Below are 15,154 nucleotides of genomic sequence, written 5' to 3' on the forward strand. Positions count from 1 at the left end.
TTACCGCCCAATCCAGGTGTGTACTCGTAAGGTTCACAGGCTCTTGCCGCTTTGTCAAATTGAAGTCATGCTCTTCAGGCTGTGGGAGGTTTGGGCTAAAAGAGCACGTTTTTTGTTTCTCCTTTCCCTCATCCATCCCATTACTAGTATCTTTGCACATCCACAGTTCTTTATGAGATCCATTCGGATTGCCCATCGAGTATAGGTTGTATCAATGTCTGGCCCGCCTTTCAGATCAAAGATCGATACACACCCATGTGTTGGAGTAAATCATCATGTTGTTGTTTTTTGTTTTGACAGTCGGGTGGAGTGGATATTTGAGGATCCCATCCAAGGCTAACCGCTAATCGATTTTGCTTGCGACTATTATAAACACACTCTTTTAAAAGTTTTGAAATGAGTCAGACACTATGGTCCATTGCTCTACCCTTCGGGATGAAAAGTCTACCAATGTTGGTTCCCGAAGAAACCTTAGTAGATCGGTGGCCAGGATGTCAAAACCTGTTTGGAGTGCCCTTTGCCTTTGCGAAGAGAGACGCTGGACACACCCACAATATGATTGAGATTCTTTCATTATGCCGCTTTGCAAAACCTACAGAGTTCGGTTTGAGTTCTATCTATCTTATCTGAGATAATTCAGGTAGCGTTGGCCCTAATGGTGAATTAATTTACTTAGATAACTATATTCGTAGTTTTAAGAAATCTTCGAAATATTTGCTTATCTACGTTTTCAAACCAAAGCCTAGTTTGGCGGAAATGTTAGTTTGTTCAAAGTTTTGTCTGGTTTCATCCTAAGTCTCACCCTGAAATAGTCCCGGAAAGGCAATGGCATGAACAGTAGGTGGGCGTGTAGTGTTAAGTCCTTTTGTAGAAGCCCAGCTTAGCTAGAGCATCACCATCATAGTCTTGTCCCACGTGGGCCTAATCCAGTGGAGGCATGATCCATATTGTTTGACACCCAAATAGCTTCAGAGTGGTTGATGCACTCCTCAACTTACTTTGGATATTGAGCTAATTTACGATGGCCTGATTGCAGCCTGACTGTCAATGTGAAATCGATAATTTTGTGTGCTTCTGGTTGGACGATGCTAGAGATATCTCGCTTAGCATTCGTTATGTCAAATATCACCTCGGCTTGGAATACCGACGTTGTCGTCACCTAGTTTACCATTCCTTGAAGAGTCACTATCATAATCTCACAGACAAGTGGTAATCCTCATCCTACTCCATTGTTGGTTTTGCTCCATCAGTAAAACAGAGAATCCTCTATTTTACCCGGAGCACCTTTGTCGAAACTGGCTGAGTTGATAAAGAAATTATTACCCCAGTTGTTATTGTTCTCAAATTATATCTGATCGTATTTTCCATCGTAGAGTATTCATCGGATTGAGTCTAGGTAGCTCGTCCATATAGAGGTGACTCGTTTTGGCCGTTACCACCCATTCCCAGATTTTGTTCTGCCCAAAAATCCTTTGGGCAGCTTAGGCTCCCTGTTCCGATGAAATAAATCAAGAGGAGGAAAGTCCCATGATGCATCTCAAGACCCCGGGTTGAGGGGTGCTCTTGATAATATGGGTTGCTTAGTAACATGGCCAGCCTTTGGAGCCGGTCCAGTTGCATTCTCTTGAATTTAGCCCTCTTCCCCCATACGATGGAACGTTATGAGATCATGGCCTAATTATTAGCAGTGTACATCCAACTCATTATTGGCCGGGGTAGGCCCCAGAGCTGACCTATACCTTGCTTAGTTTCATAAGAAGTCGCTTGGCTTTCTTGCATTTGTCAGTGAAAATCATCATCCATTGTGGTTGTAAAGGAAGCTTCATTGCATTGCTTGCTTGCTCGGGCAGTCGCCACACAACAATAGTCGGATGATGGGCCCCGGCACCCTTTTGATGGCTGTATGAGTTGACCGACCATGGACGTACTTATCAAGCACCTTCTTTTGAATCGAGGGTTTAGCTAGTCAATAGTTTTACTTAGACTCATCTAGCGATACAAATGTCCTGGCATCAGGCATGTATGTCCTATCAATTTAGATGTACTTTCCGTCCAGAGGTCTCTGTATGAACGGGTTGGACTTCTATGCAGTTCCTCAAAAACTTTAAATACTTTGTAGAATTAAAAAGTTAGTCATTGTATATATAGCCATTTGGATGACACTGAAAATAATTGAAAAATCCCCGCTGCCAAATATCAATTTCAAACCTCCCCTTTAAAAAAATTTCTTTCGGTTCGCCCATTTAAGTTGACAAAACAGTACCTTAGGTTGTAAATTAACACCTGCAAATAAGCTCAAAACTTGGCTAGTCTTCGGGAACATTTCAACGCTTCGCAAAAATTGGAGAGCGGAAGCTCCCCAATACAGTCCCCTATCTAAGCCTAATGTGGTTTTGTTTATGCTTCCATGAAAATCGAATTGAAATACATCGCATTGCCAGGAAAGCAACATTTCAACCAGAAAAATTTGGATGGGTTAAAGTGCAATATGGACCAATATTGACCTCAGACAACATGATAAAAAGCCTCGCCACTGTTACAGATTTATTAGTTCTTAAAAAAACCGGGCTGATTGTTTGGCAAAAGGTTGGCGTTAAAAATAAACAAATTCCGCGCAGAAACAAAAAATTGAAATTCAAATCAATTGTAACATTAAAGCAATGGGATTATTATTATGCCTAAATAAATTGAGTTTGACAATAATCTGTTGCTGCTAGAGAGTAAAATAACGGATAGGCTCAAGAATAGAAGGTTAGCACCGAAGTTTTGATTGCCTCGGACTAACAGGAATGGCATGGCCAATATCGCAAGACATTAATTTCCAACCAACTCAGTATACAAGGAAGAGCATATAGAAGTTTGGTCGGGCATGGGAGGTCCTGAAATTATACAAATAAAGAAATAAACAAACGGCTTGTTCATGGAATGCTTGAGATACTTACTGACTACCAATGAGATGTTTCTGATCGTTCTTGCGAGTATTTCCGCTAATTCGTAGGAAATCGATGATCGTTCTTTGTTTTCCAATAATTGATTTATGGGTGTTTAGCTCTATTGCAAAATTTCCTTCAAATCTTACGAGACATCTTCCTTTGGCGTCAAGTGTGACAGGCGGGGATTGATAATCAATCCGCGCAACAAATGCGGAATTTCTCAGTAGTTGGCCATTACTGTAATAAGGATTAACAATGCGTCAATTGTACTTACGACAGGTTTTTCAAATCAAAAGAATACGATGTTTTTGCCTCCATATGCTTGTAACGTTGGACCATTAGGCAAATAAGACTCACTTTTAGTCTCGCTGTCCAATCGTCAACTTTGGATCCCAAGGCAAAAAACGCGCAGCTGACATTCGCCGAACGTTTTGCGCGTCTTCAAATCACAGGGAGGAGAAGGTGAGTCCTCCGTCATCGTAAAAGCCACCAAATATCGATCACGCCCTGTTGCTTCTTCCGCTTGAAGACATTGATATCGTTTATGACTCCACTTGGTATGAGATTTCCATCTTGACCCGTAAAGATGGATCGGCGTTTGCTTTTACAACGTTGTCGTTGTTTTTCAAGATTCATGCCAAGAAACTTAGGGACTTTTGGGTCATTCCCATGTCATTTTCATCGTCGTCGTCATCAATCATCGTCACACAATCCATCGCATCCTCTACATGGTTATTTCAATATCATGCACTTCTTCATTCTTAAACGTTGTGAGAAAAAATCACAACCACTTGGCAAACGAAGGATACTGAGACCCCAAATTCATGTCCAGAGCTTCATGAAGAATGTTGTAATACTGGCATGTTCCGGATTTCATCATCCAACCAATTTGTTTGTAATCCAAGTAATATCATATTGGGGGAAAACTTTCCTGTGGAATAAACATTGAATGCAAGATATGTGCTAGTTGGTTCGAATAAATGTTACATTCTCTTACCGAGTCCGGCTAGGTCATGCAAAAACATAGCGCTTCTTCGAAGTCCGATCCTTTGCCACAAAGTAAAAGCCTTCATTTTATTGCTCTGAAAGCCAATTGGAGGCTGCCTCCTTGAGGGATGCACGTTCTTTGTTGCAAATCCTGGAGAGTGGAAACTAGTCGAATAAAAAAAAAATCCCCTTGAGGTACTTGATCCCTTAACCTACATGTTGAATGTCAGCCACATTATGTAGCGATAACTTTTTGGTCAGAAGATGGGCGAAATCCATTAACGGAATGCGATGAGTCGGATTGCCACTGAAGACCAAAACTTTGGGTCTGAAATTCTCACATGATCCGGAACGTGGGAAAGTTCATGGACATTTTGGAGGTATTACGAATTTCTGGGCTTTTGTAGAGCTTCCCCAATGAGCTTCAGGCTTGCGATATTTGATGTAAAGATACAAGATTCCAATGCAAGCGATTTGTGATGCAGGCTGTTATTGGATCCATGAGAAACATAACAGCCACGCAGAGGAAGGTCCCAATCAAAGATACCCATTGATTGTAGTATTTGAATGCCGGGCGCAACCGGGCGAACTTAACCATGAGGCGTGAAACACCGAGAAGTTGATAAGGGCGTATGCCGCCACAAAAAAGTTGGAGACAAAACTAATTACAACGTCCAAGTTTCCAATCATGACGCACCCAAGCAATGAGGAACGGAGAGTACATATCCTCGAATGGGTTCGTTATTCTTCCATAACCATTGGCGAAGGATCAATGAGAGGATATAATTTCTCTTGGCCAAAGCTTGCAACACTCGAGGAGCTCCCACCAAAGACGCAATGGCAGATGAGAGAGTCGCCCGAAAACATCCGCAAAGACGAGATAACTGGTTTACGAAATCTTGGCCAAGGTCTAAAAGTAAAGACAATTAGTGATCAAATACTGGGATTTGTATTAAGAGGGCCAGCAAGATATAAATTTGCAGAAATTCCTATTATTTTCGAAAGAGGAAATATTATCACTTTTGTTTTAAAAATGGTGCAATCAGAAAAGACTTAAAAAATGCCCCCTAATTTTTCCTCAGTGTCTGAGGAAGTTTGGACTTTTCATGCGACCTTTACAAAAATTTCATTCCAATTTGATATAATGGGTCCTAAATGATAACATACAAGGCCAAAAATGTGCTTTGCGCTTTACAACACAAGATACTTGCGGTTTCGAATAATATTTGTACATACACTATTTACTGGTTAAACGTTGTTTTGAACACATTACAGCCTTAGCGTTATGACTAATGGAACAAAAATCTCAATAGCCAATTTCTGCAATTACTTTCCACTAAAGCTAGAGGAAAGTGTCTTCCAAAATACTCTACGCTCTAAAAGCATATAGCCTACTCATTTAGAGAGTATAGTGTTGATGAAGCAAAAAACTTTGGACGTTGGTCATCGACATTCTAGGAGAGGTAATTAATTATGACTAGCAATGGTTGCGTGATCATGCTAGTTTTTTGACAAAATCAAATTGTAACCATAATCCGTTCCTAATGAAGCGCATAATTAATTCTCTGGGTATCAACCGTTGGAAAGCGTGCCTATTTTACCTGCTGGTCATTGGATGAGCCGTAATCGCATTTGCGGAGTGTACAATTGTCGTAGCTGAAGACATCTATAGACTCGCTTCCGTTCAAGAACGCTATGTATTCTGCTGGGTCTCCCGAAGTCTCTGAAAGGTAGGCAACTGCCAATCATGACCGCATAACCAATGTAAGCGACATAGGTTAAACCTATGGCTGAAAGGGTGCCTTTGGTATGGCTTCTGCCGGATCTTTCAGGTCACCGGACAAATTGGCACCCGCCACAATACCAGTAACAGCCGGGAAGAAGACGCCAAAGACTTGAAAAAAGCCTGGGGGTTGCCAGGATCATCGTGGTTGTGATAATTTGTTGTCATAAAGTTATCCGAGAATGTTTGGCTGAAAGAAATTCATTGATGCGTCAATTGTTGTTTGAAACATGCAAAGCAAATTTAGTCTTACCGGAGTAGCCCACAAATCCGAACTTGGCTTCGTCTTCAGCGGGAAGAAAGGATCCAACAATGAAGTCGACTTGGGATAAACTAAAAAATCAAAAAGGATCGTTTGAACCCGGTTACCCAATTCATCCCAACGATGGCCAAGACAAGCAGAAAAGCAATAGAGATGCTCCGATCCAACGGACTCGTTGACTCGCGTGTCAATGTCATCCAGGATGCCATTAAAGTTGGTTAGTACTGCTGAGCATATCTAATAGTGAATCCACGAAACCGATCAAGTAGGTTGCTACGGCAATCGAATGGCAATGGTCAACAAGACCCCAATGGCACCACCAAACTCGGCTCCCAAAAACGGGAAATCATGTAGTAGATCCCCCTCCTTGATCTTGCCATTGGTTGATACGGCCGACATGGACAAAGATGTGATGAATGTGACGACGTTACACAAGGTAATCACGAGAATAGCTTGAACTGGAAAGAGGAGAAAATAAACAAATGAGTAAGCCCCTATATCGAGTGGCTTATCAGGCACTTACAGATTCCACATTGTCCCACACCCACCGATAAGCGAAGAAAGAGCATCACCCCCCAAATGTTCAAGAGGCATGGCATCTGGAACAAGAACAGCACTTTTAAAACACTGATCGACTTTTGTTGATACGCATTTACACTTACGAGAAACACCTTCATCCAGCCCATTTTAAATGCTTCGTCATGGAATGGCACATGCTTCCCGAACTCAAGGTCCTGAAACTGCAACAAGAATACCTTCGTTAGGCCAATCCACTGGAACTTGCGGCTTTTAAGGGAGGTCTTACCTTTGATTTCGCCAATCCTGTTTTAAGCTCCTCAATTGTTGGTCGATTTTCGTTGAAATGTACCGAGGACGATCGTCTGTAATATCGCTCCGATGGAAATGCCTCGACCTGTTTTGGGTGGAAAGAAACGATCAGAAATAAGTCAGATAACAAACAACGTCTAGATTCACCTCATTTTCTGGGCGAAATATCCAAGTTTATCCTCCACGGTGTCATTCCAGGGACGTATATTTTGTACGACTAGTAATTCCAGCCATCGTGTCCGTGGGGAAAAATACTCACAGGCACTTGCTGTTTCTCTTGGAAATGTTCTGTTTCAATGGTTTTGCTGTACTGAATTGGATGGGGAAGAAAGTCTGCTTAATATAGTCTTCCCTGGCCCATCGAAAATGTACCGGTTGAGTTGTTTTGATGTTTTTCTTCGGTGGCCTCTTTCAATACCGTACTTGAGTTACGTTTTATGCAACGTCAAAACTAATCAAAAGCACTTTGCGGGCGGGCGTCATGCTCTCCAAAATGTTTTGTGTCTCAATGAAACTAGTTCTGTTCGTTCTTTCAAATTGCCGACTGAAAACCCTCGCAAAGGTACGCCAATATTGCCAATGTCTGAAGATATAAATGAGCCTCAGGATAAGAATATTCAAAGACCCAAGGGTGCAATGAAAAACGCTATGTGCCAATGCAACCTTTAGGACCGTTTCTTGGTTGTTGGCCTTAAACAATTCTGGACGGAAGCTTCCTTTGCAAGATAAAAAAATCAAAATTTGTGGTAGTGAACTGAAGATGGCCGCAGAATTTCTTTACCTTTAGGCAAATACATAGTAGTAAATCTTTGTTGCGACTCTTGGTCATGTCTTTGTGTAAAATATGCAATGGATAAAAGTCTTTGTGTAGTCTGTTATACAAATATTGTTAAATATACAGAGAGAATGATGTTAGAATTGTAAAAGCAATATCAATACGTAATTAACTAGAATTTAAGTCACAGTGAATATGAGTAAAAATTGTTTGAATAAAAACTGTTGAAAAGGTGAAAATAGACATTGCAGACACAGATTGGCAAAGGTAACTTTTGAAAATCTGGTTGTTGCAGAATAGTGGGCGGCTAAATTGAACAGAACCTTTGCCAGCTCCCGTCCTTGATGGCATTGGCAACGAGCCGGACAAAGGCGCATGACCGCCAATATTTGGACGGATGTTGGGCGAAGGACAATAAAGTGATTTCAACCCCCTTGGACCAGCCTCCACATATCTTCTTGGCTCATGACGATGTAAGCATATGCGTCCCTTTTTGAAGACTTCCTCACACTTCCTGGGAATGGAATTCGCAGTAAAGAGTTGAAATTCGTGGTTCTAAATAGCCTGCATTCACAAGGGCTTGGAGGTGATCTCAAAAGGCACGACCTAGGCTGAGACAAAGCTAATGATTACTCTTGAAAACGCACAATTTCAGACACCTTTCATTCCTTTTCTGAATACTGAACAATCCCAACCTTTTAACCTTCCCTAAACGGGTACTCTCTCAACACGGGTGTTCAAAAAGCCCTATCAAGTTTCCAGAGATATTCCCAAACACAAAATTGGCATTTTCTACCTCAAGAAGTCATAGGAACAACTTTAATTTTATTGTTTTTATGGAATTCTAGTCCACATAAAAAACTTACATACCTAAAACATTATAAAAGCTAAGATTTTTCAAAACCTACTCAATGTAAATTTAGAAGCACACTTAGTAGCTTCTGAATGTAATTTACGATATCATACTATTTCACCGCTACTAGTTACATCGGATTTAGTGGTCCAAATTTCATTTCGTTTTAGCCCAAAATGCCCCGGGTTATATGTTAATTCAATTTCCCAAAGATATAAGATCGATTTTCACTATCGCAAAAATGAAAGAATATTTTTCCATTTCTTGCATAATTTCAAACTAAGTTAAAACCTTGTACAAACCATATCTTAAAACCCTCAAAAAGCAGATTTTTAAAATTCATTTTTAAAAGCGTCCAAGGTACATTTAGTGAGTGGTCACTGAAACATTGTATCAATAAAATCAAAATTGTTCCCATGATTTTCTGAGGAGAAAAATGCCAAGATGTGCTTGGGAATTTCCATCAAAACTTTAAAGGGTATTTTTACCAACTGTGCCCACTTAAATGACCTAGTTTTTACTTTTTGGGCGAGGCATATTCACGATGCGGCTTGACAATCAACTAGACAGAGATTTGCATCATGATGTTATCTCTGGACTTAAACGTGCGATATTATACAGTCACATGTAGAAAAGTTTTTAAAAAAAATTGATTTTCTTAAGGGAGATGGAGTGGCGGAGGTGAATAACGCGTCACACCCGAGGTTATTCGTGCTCAGTTCATGGGTTTTGATCCAGTGAAAGTGAGGAGTCTAATGACGTCGACCCAAAGCATTGAGTGGAATTCATTCCATTCAGCTGCCATGTTACTCCCAGCAACCCAAGAGTAAATGTTGCTCTGGACCTTTTCCAGACTACAAGTATTCTGACTTTCCTACCCAAATACCAATTTATTCAGCATAAGAAGAGATACTGGACAATACTACTACCAAACTTCTGAAGCAGAGCAATGCAGAGGATAAAAAAGGAGAGGACCAAAAAATGGATCCCTTTTATATCCCTTATATTAACACTAAGGGATCCCTTCAATTTGCTTAACTTTTATTTATACGTATACGTTATATCATTTGATCGACAACGAATTAGAGTTGCAGATCTGGCTAACCTTTGAATATAATGTTGATCGGGAATTTAGTCAAAATTTGTCCAAGGTCTGACTTAAAAACCTGTTACTAAATCAACACCTATTACTCCCTACGAAATTTGAGGCAGGCAAATTACAATGAAGGAGCCCGAGAAAAGAAGAAGTTGGACTTCATTGTTTGAACTAGCCTGGATTCTCGAAGACTTGAAGGTGTTCTCAAAAGCATTGGAAGAGATACTGACATTACTTACTACCAAGATTTGAAGTGCACGCAACGAAGAGTGATGTAAAAGGATGAGTATCCAAATGGCATCCCTGACGAACACTCAACTTGACAATTATATCACATTGGTTATCCCTTAATCTTAAACCAATTGTTTCTTTACCACAAATGAAACATCTGAACCTATTGAGAACATTGCCTTGGTACCAATCTCATAGAGATTATCAACTTAAAAGGCATGATCTCTACACTTGTCAATGGCCTTCGAAAATGAGATGAAAACTTCATCAATTGACTCATGACTCTCTAGTCCCTCAATAACCTGGTTTATATTTAAAATCAGTTGGCATATTCTTAACAGGAAATGAGAAAAAAGACTGCTTGAATGGAGGAGATCTAAGTTTATCTTATTCTTAATTAAAAGTGGCTCAGAATTCTCTGACCATGGCTGGCCTACTTAAAACCCGTTCACCGTTCATTTTTCATTTCGGGGCCAGACCAAATCGGACAAGAGAACATACGAGCATGACTGTCATTCACGAAACGTTCACGCAACAGCCTTCTCCAAAAAGGATGCTGCGATGACCGGGAATCGAACCCGGGTCAACTGCTTGGAAGGCAGCTATGCTCACCACTATACCACCATCGCTTGCGAAGGGAAATTGAATGCAGTCGAAAATAATTGCTTGTTCGTTGTGTCTTCTGCTCTAGACAAGCTGCGTTTCAAATGTCAAGAATCATGCGTGAACGACAAATTGATGGGTGTTCGTGTGCAAGTTCGATGTCTCGTACTTTACGTCAAATTGCCAAGAGTGACGTTGGCCAGGAGCATGCTAGTACATTAGCATGCACGTTTTACATCTGATTCTGTTTGAACCCATCCATGTCGTCAAAGAGGCAGCTTGTATAGTTCAGAAAATATAAAGGAACACATAAATCTCCATATCCGGTTCAATCCATGCATACAACATTTAAATTTGCAACCAAAATTTGCTTGTCAAAGAAATTTGTTGCTCGAAGAAAATTTGCTTCTCGAAGAAAATTTGCCAGTCCAAGTGTCTACCAGAGAAGTAAAAATGTCTACGATTAGATTGATTTCGAGCAAACGCTTTAGCGACGGTAATTTGTGGCAAGAGCGCCTTATGTTTACGTATTCGAATTCTAACTTGAAGCTTTGTCTGTACATGGCTCATGGTTTGTGAAAACGATTATTATATGCCTCATTACAAGGTCAGTTTCAATTCAGCTGTTCATTGTCCTGCAAGTTATCGGTATTGACAAGCAATTTTGACCATAACAAACATTGTAACCATTACTTTGGAAAGATAATAAATGTATTAACATGTTCGACTTAGTGGAGGGTTATTGCTCCTGGAGCTCAGGTTTTTGCCCGGACTCATTCATGATTCCCTGAAGAAAGTCTTTGACTTGATGAAATTCCAATGGCTCCATTTGACGCTGAAACACATTGGTCATCATTGCCAAATAGTTTTGTTTCAAACAAACGAAGGATTGATTTAATTCATCGTTTGTTTCATGAAATATACAATAAATGGCAAAAGTATCAATAAGTTTGAACAAAAAATAATCATGCCACCAACAAAATAACTCCTAGGTGTTTTCATAGTTCAGATACAATTTAGTGTTTTTTTAGATCGCATCTCTTCAATGCGGTTTAGGCTCCTACTTTGAGAGTTTGACCTGGGGCTGTGTGTGTGTTAGTTCCAGTTTCAACTTTGAAAACAATCCGTTGGGAGTTTCAACTATTTTTTTCCAAATGTTTGCTTGATGTTTCTGTAGGATGTATGATAGAATGCTGGTTCACTTTAGATGCAATCTTTTCTTGGCGATGTTTGATATACACATTTACGCATTGATATTTCCTCAAACCCCAGTCACCCTTAGACTTGAGCACCATCTTCTTCGGCACAAATGTCGTCAATCTCGTCTCTTGCCAAGCCCTTTGGACCAAAAGGTAAACAGGTGGGACGAAACAAGGGTCCAGGAACAAAAAGCAATACTACTGTATTGGGGCGAGTTGTCTACTACTACTCAGTTGTCAAACTGTTGAGAACAGAGCAGGGCTTTAATTGTTTGGAAAAAATATGGCACCGGACAATTGTTAAAAATCGAAATTGGCCTTCAACCGAGTTGGAAATCTGGCAAAGCTGGTTCACCCCCGTTGGACGAGAGATGTCTAATGCCCTAAGGGAACATGCTACGCCGTCTTTGAGTCCGGGTTCGCCCAGTACCAGAAAAGCCATCTGATAAAATCCTGTCTTCAAAAAAGAACACAGAAAGACATGGTTACTTCTTGAAATTGGGAGATCAAGGGGAACAACTACATTTTTGAGGACGAGTTAATTTTGTGCTCATGGCGAAATCACTTAAAATTTGGGTCGATGTTTCTTATACTATTGTTAAGCAATTCTTTTCCGAATTCACGAATCTTTCCTCTAATTGAATCCAGGCGTTATCTGCCTTGCTTGCCAATAGATCCCACTCGGGCATTCATTGCTTATCCACTCGAAAAAGCACGTTTAAAATTCAGGAAATTCACTTTGTACTGCAGTTTATCTCGTACAAACTCATTGGATACTCGCAGTTGGTTGAGTCACTTTCTATTATTTGTGCTTGAATGTTTCAAGAGGTCATTAATGTCAAGAGTTTGTGCATGTCATCTCCTTCAATCACATCGTCGGCTATTTTTTCTCGCTCGCCCAAAGATCCACCATTGCTTGTTATTGATTGTTCATGCTGACTGGCAGCACTGTCAAGCTTGAAATTGGTCGATCTTTGAAAACCATTAGAGTCACTGCTAGTTCATACACGTTGCAAGTTCCAAATTTTCAGCCCAAGGTAATCGCCTTGGCCCATTAGATTACAAATAGACTTCATATTTAATTGATTATGACACACAGGAAAACCCCCCCATATATTGCCCTTTTTACAATACTAGACGCTATTTTGTTCTCCTTGCGTTTACAAACTTCAGGAATGCGGCTTTTACGTATGAAAGAACAAAATAGTTGCTGGCCACACTATAACAATCTGCAAATAAGCACTTTCTACGTCAAAACATGGGATGTTTGTGTATTCTGTGTGGCAATAACAATAGCTATGGTAACTTCACGAATCTACATATAGCTTCAAAACCGCTGCCGCAAAACCAACGGAGATAAGGTATTTCTCGTCTGTGATGGCAACCCTAGCTTTCACTTCATTCATATTTCGAAGCCACAGACCATATAATATGTGATCTGTGTTCGAAGCCCTCCGGCCAATGGCCGTCTTACGCTTTACGAAATATGGTTTATGTTCTGCACATCAAAGGGCGCGTTGAGGAGTCAGCCTTTACCAAATAAAGGGCCATTGGGCCGATTCCTTGAATCTATTGAATTATAATGTGCATGTGTTGGTTCTGGCTATTCTATCAAAAACCTTATGTATAATTAGAAACCCGGTGTTGGGAATCGATCAGGATATTCAAATATGTCCCGCTTCTTTGCACTCTTGCTCACCTCCTATACTTTGCTCTCCAATTTCCTTTCCATGTCTTGTGAACTCCAGTTAAAATGAATCATGTATGAGAACTCGTTTATACAACTTGGCAGAGCCGGCATTTTTTGAACCTACATTAAGCCACAATTGTAATCTAAGGAACATCCTTCCCAGTTAACGGTCTTCTTCTTGATTTGCGTCATTGTTCTTGTCGCCTCCGAAGAAAGAGGATTCCTCGCTCATCTCTGAGCATAAAAGCCGTGTCCAACTTTTCACTCGGGCCGATCTTTCCGTGCTTCGTCTGGACCATAAAGTCTCAGAGTTGATCTCGAAGCCATTCACAGAAGTTTCAAATGGGTGTTATTACCGCCGTCGAATTGAGTGTTATTGATACCAAAGACTGTCTCGCGCTATTTCACATCGGTACTGAATTGTCTCGATTTGGAAGACGTTCCAGAAGTTAAATCGCAAACCAAAGCTCGTTTTTATCGTGCAGATTTTGACTCTCATTCAAACTGTGCTCAATCTAATGCGCTATCATCAACGTATGGAAAAAGAAGTTTCACGATTATTACAACTCGAACAAAATGGACTCTTTAGCTTTATCAGATCAACGTGCGTATCTTTGCAATTGTCTGACTGTCGACACAATTGATACTCTCTAACAATTTGGCAATAATTCCGATTCGATGTCAGTCTTGGATGTAGGATCCGAGTTTGGAAGAAATCAAAAAGAAATGTCTATCGTGAGAATCTGGGGGAACAAATCAGAAAGCAAATACAAACACCGGATCATCTTATGCAAATAAAACAAGTAGTCAATCGACATTTTCCCGTGGCCGCTCTACATCTCGTTCGGGCATTAAGTCGCCCACAAAACGAGACCCCTCCTTGACCAAATGCGAATTTTGTGGATATCGACAACATGATCGAGGGAATTGTCCTGCTCGGAGCAGATTTTGCATTTTTTGCAAGGCCAAGGGTCATTTCGATTACGTCTGCAAGAAGAAGCATTCTCGCTCTTCTTCATCGTCTCACTTATCTGGTTCCAATACAATCCAGACCAATTTAGTTGTGTTAAATCGGTTTTTGGTTGATTCGGATCAATTGACTCGAAAAGCTCGAGTGACTATATTTGGTTATACAGGTTCCTCATTCAAATATTCGGTTCTCCTTCATACTGGAGCGACTGATCCGGTTGTTTCAACTTTTTCTCCTTAATAATAATTGCTCCGTGATATGTGGTTGACCCTCGTTTTAAAAAGCGTATTGTAGCTGCAAATGGGACAGTTTTGCGATGTCATGGTTCTGTCGATCTTCAGATCATATGGTTTGAGAAGATGAAAAAGCTCAAAATGCACAATAAATTGCAAAAAAAATTGTCAAATATTGCTATCTAGCTTGCAAAATTGCAAAAAACAATTGTTGATGTTTATTTTCACTCGCTTATTATATTTCACGCTTGATTTTTAGCGTTGATCAGGAATGCTACTTAAACGTTTGTCCAAGTCTGACTTAAACGATGCAACCGGATCAACAACGGCCCACGTATTCCCTACGAATATTAGAGGGAAGCCAATTAAACAATGAAGGAGCCCGAGAAAGAAGAGATGTGGACTTCATTGTTCGAACTAGCCTGGATTCTCGAAGACTTGAAGGTGCTCTCAAAACGCACATGAAGCCTCTACGGTCACTAGAATACTAGAATTGCCCCTAAACCCTGGGTTGGGACGCAAAGCTCATGGATGCTTTTGAAGACGTACAGTATCAGATACCTTTCGTACATTCTCTGAACACTGTAAATGCAAACGTATTTTCTTCCTTTTAAAATCATAGGCCACTACAAATTTAAGTAATAAAATACTCATGTCATACTTGATGATATTTAGATGAGCTCCAAAATACATTTTCCCTTTGCCAAAAGG

The 15,154-nt window shown here is 40.4% G+C and overlaps 1 non-coding gene and 1 pseudogene across 1 annotated transcript; both read right to left on the reverse strand.

Annotated features, from left to right (window-relative positions):
- Positions 1 to 4,127: 4,127 nt before the first annotated feature.
- Positions 4,128 to 6,651, reverse strand: LOC131879629 (solute carrier family 12 member 2-like; annotated as a pseudogene).
- Positions 6,652 to 10,305: 3,654 nt separating this feature from the next.
- Trnag-ucc (transfer RNA glycine (anticodon UCC)) lies at positions 10,306 to 10,377 on the reverse strand. Its single transcript has one exon. It is a non-coding gene; the product is annotated as a tRNA-Gly (tRNA).
- Between the last annotated feature and the right edge of the window lie 4,777 nt (positions 10,378 to 15,154).

This window comes from Tigriopus californicus, chromosome 4 (assembly GCF_007210705.1).
Source record: "Tigriopus californicus strain San Diego chromosome 4, Tcal_SD_v2.1, whole genome shotgun sequence".
In the NCBI taxonomy this organism is placed as follows: domain Eukaryota; kingdom Metazoa; phylum Arthropoda; class Copepoda; order Harpacticoida; family Harpacticidae; genus Tigriopus; species Tigriopus californicus.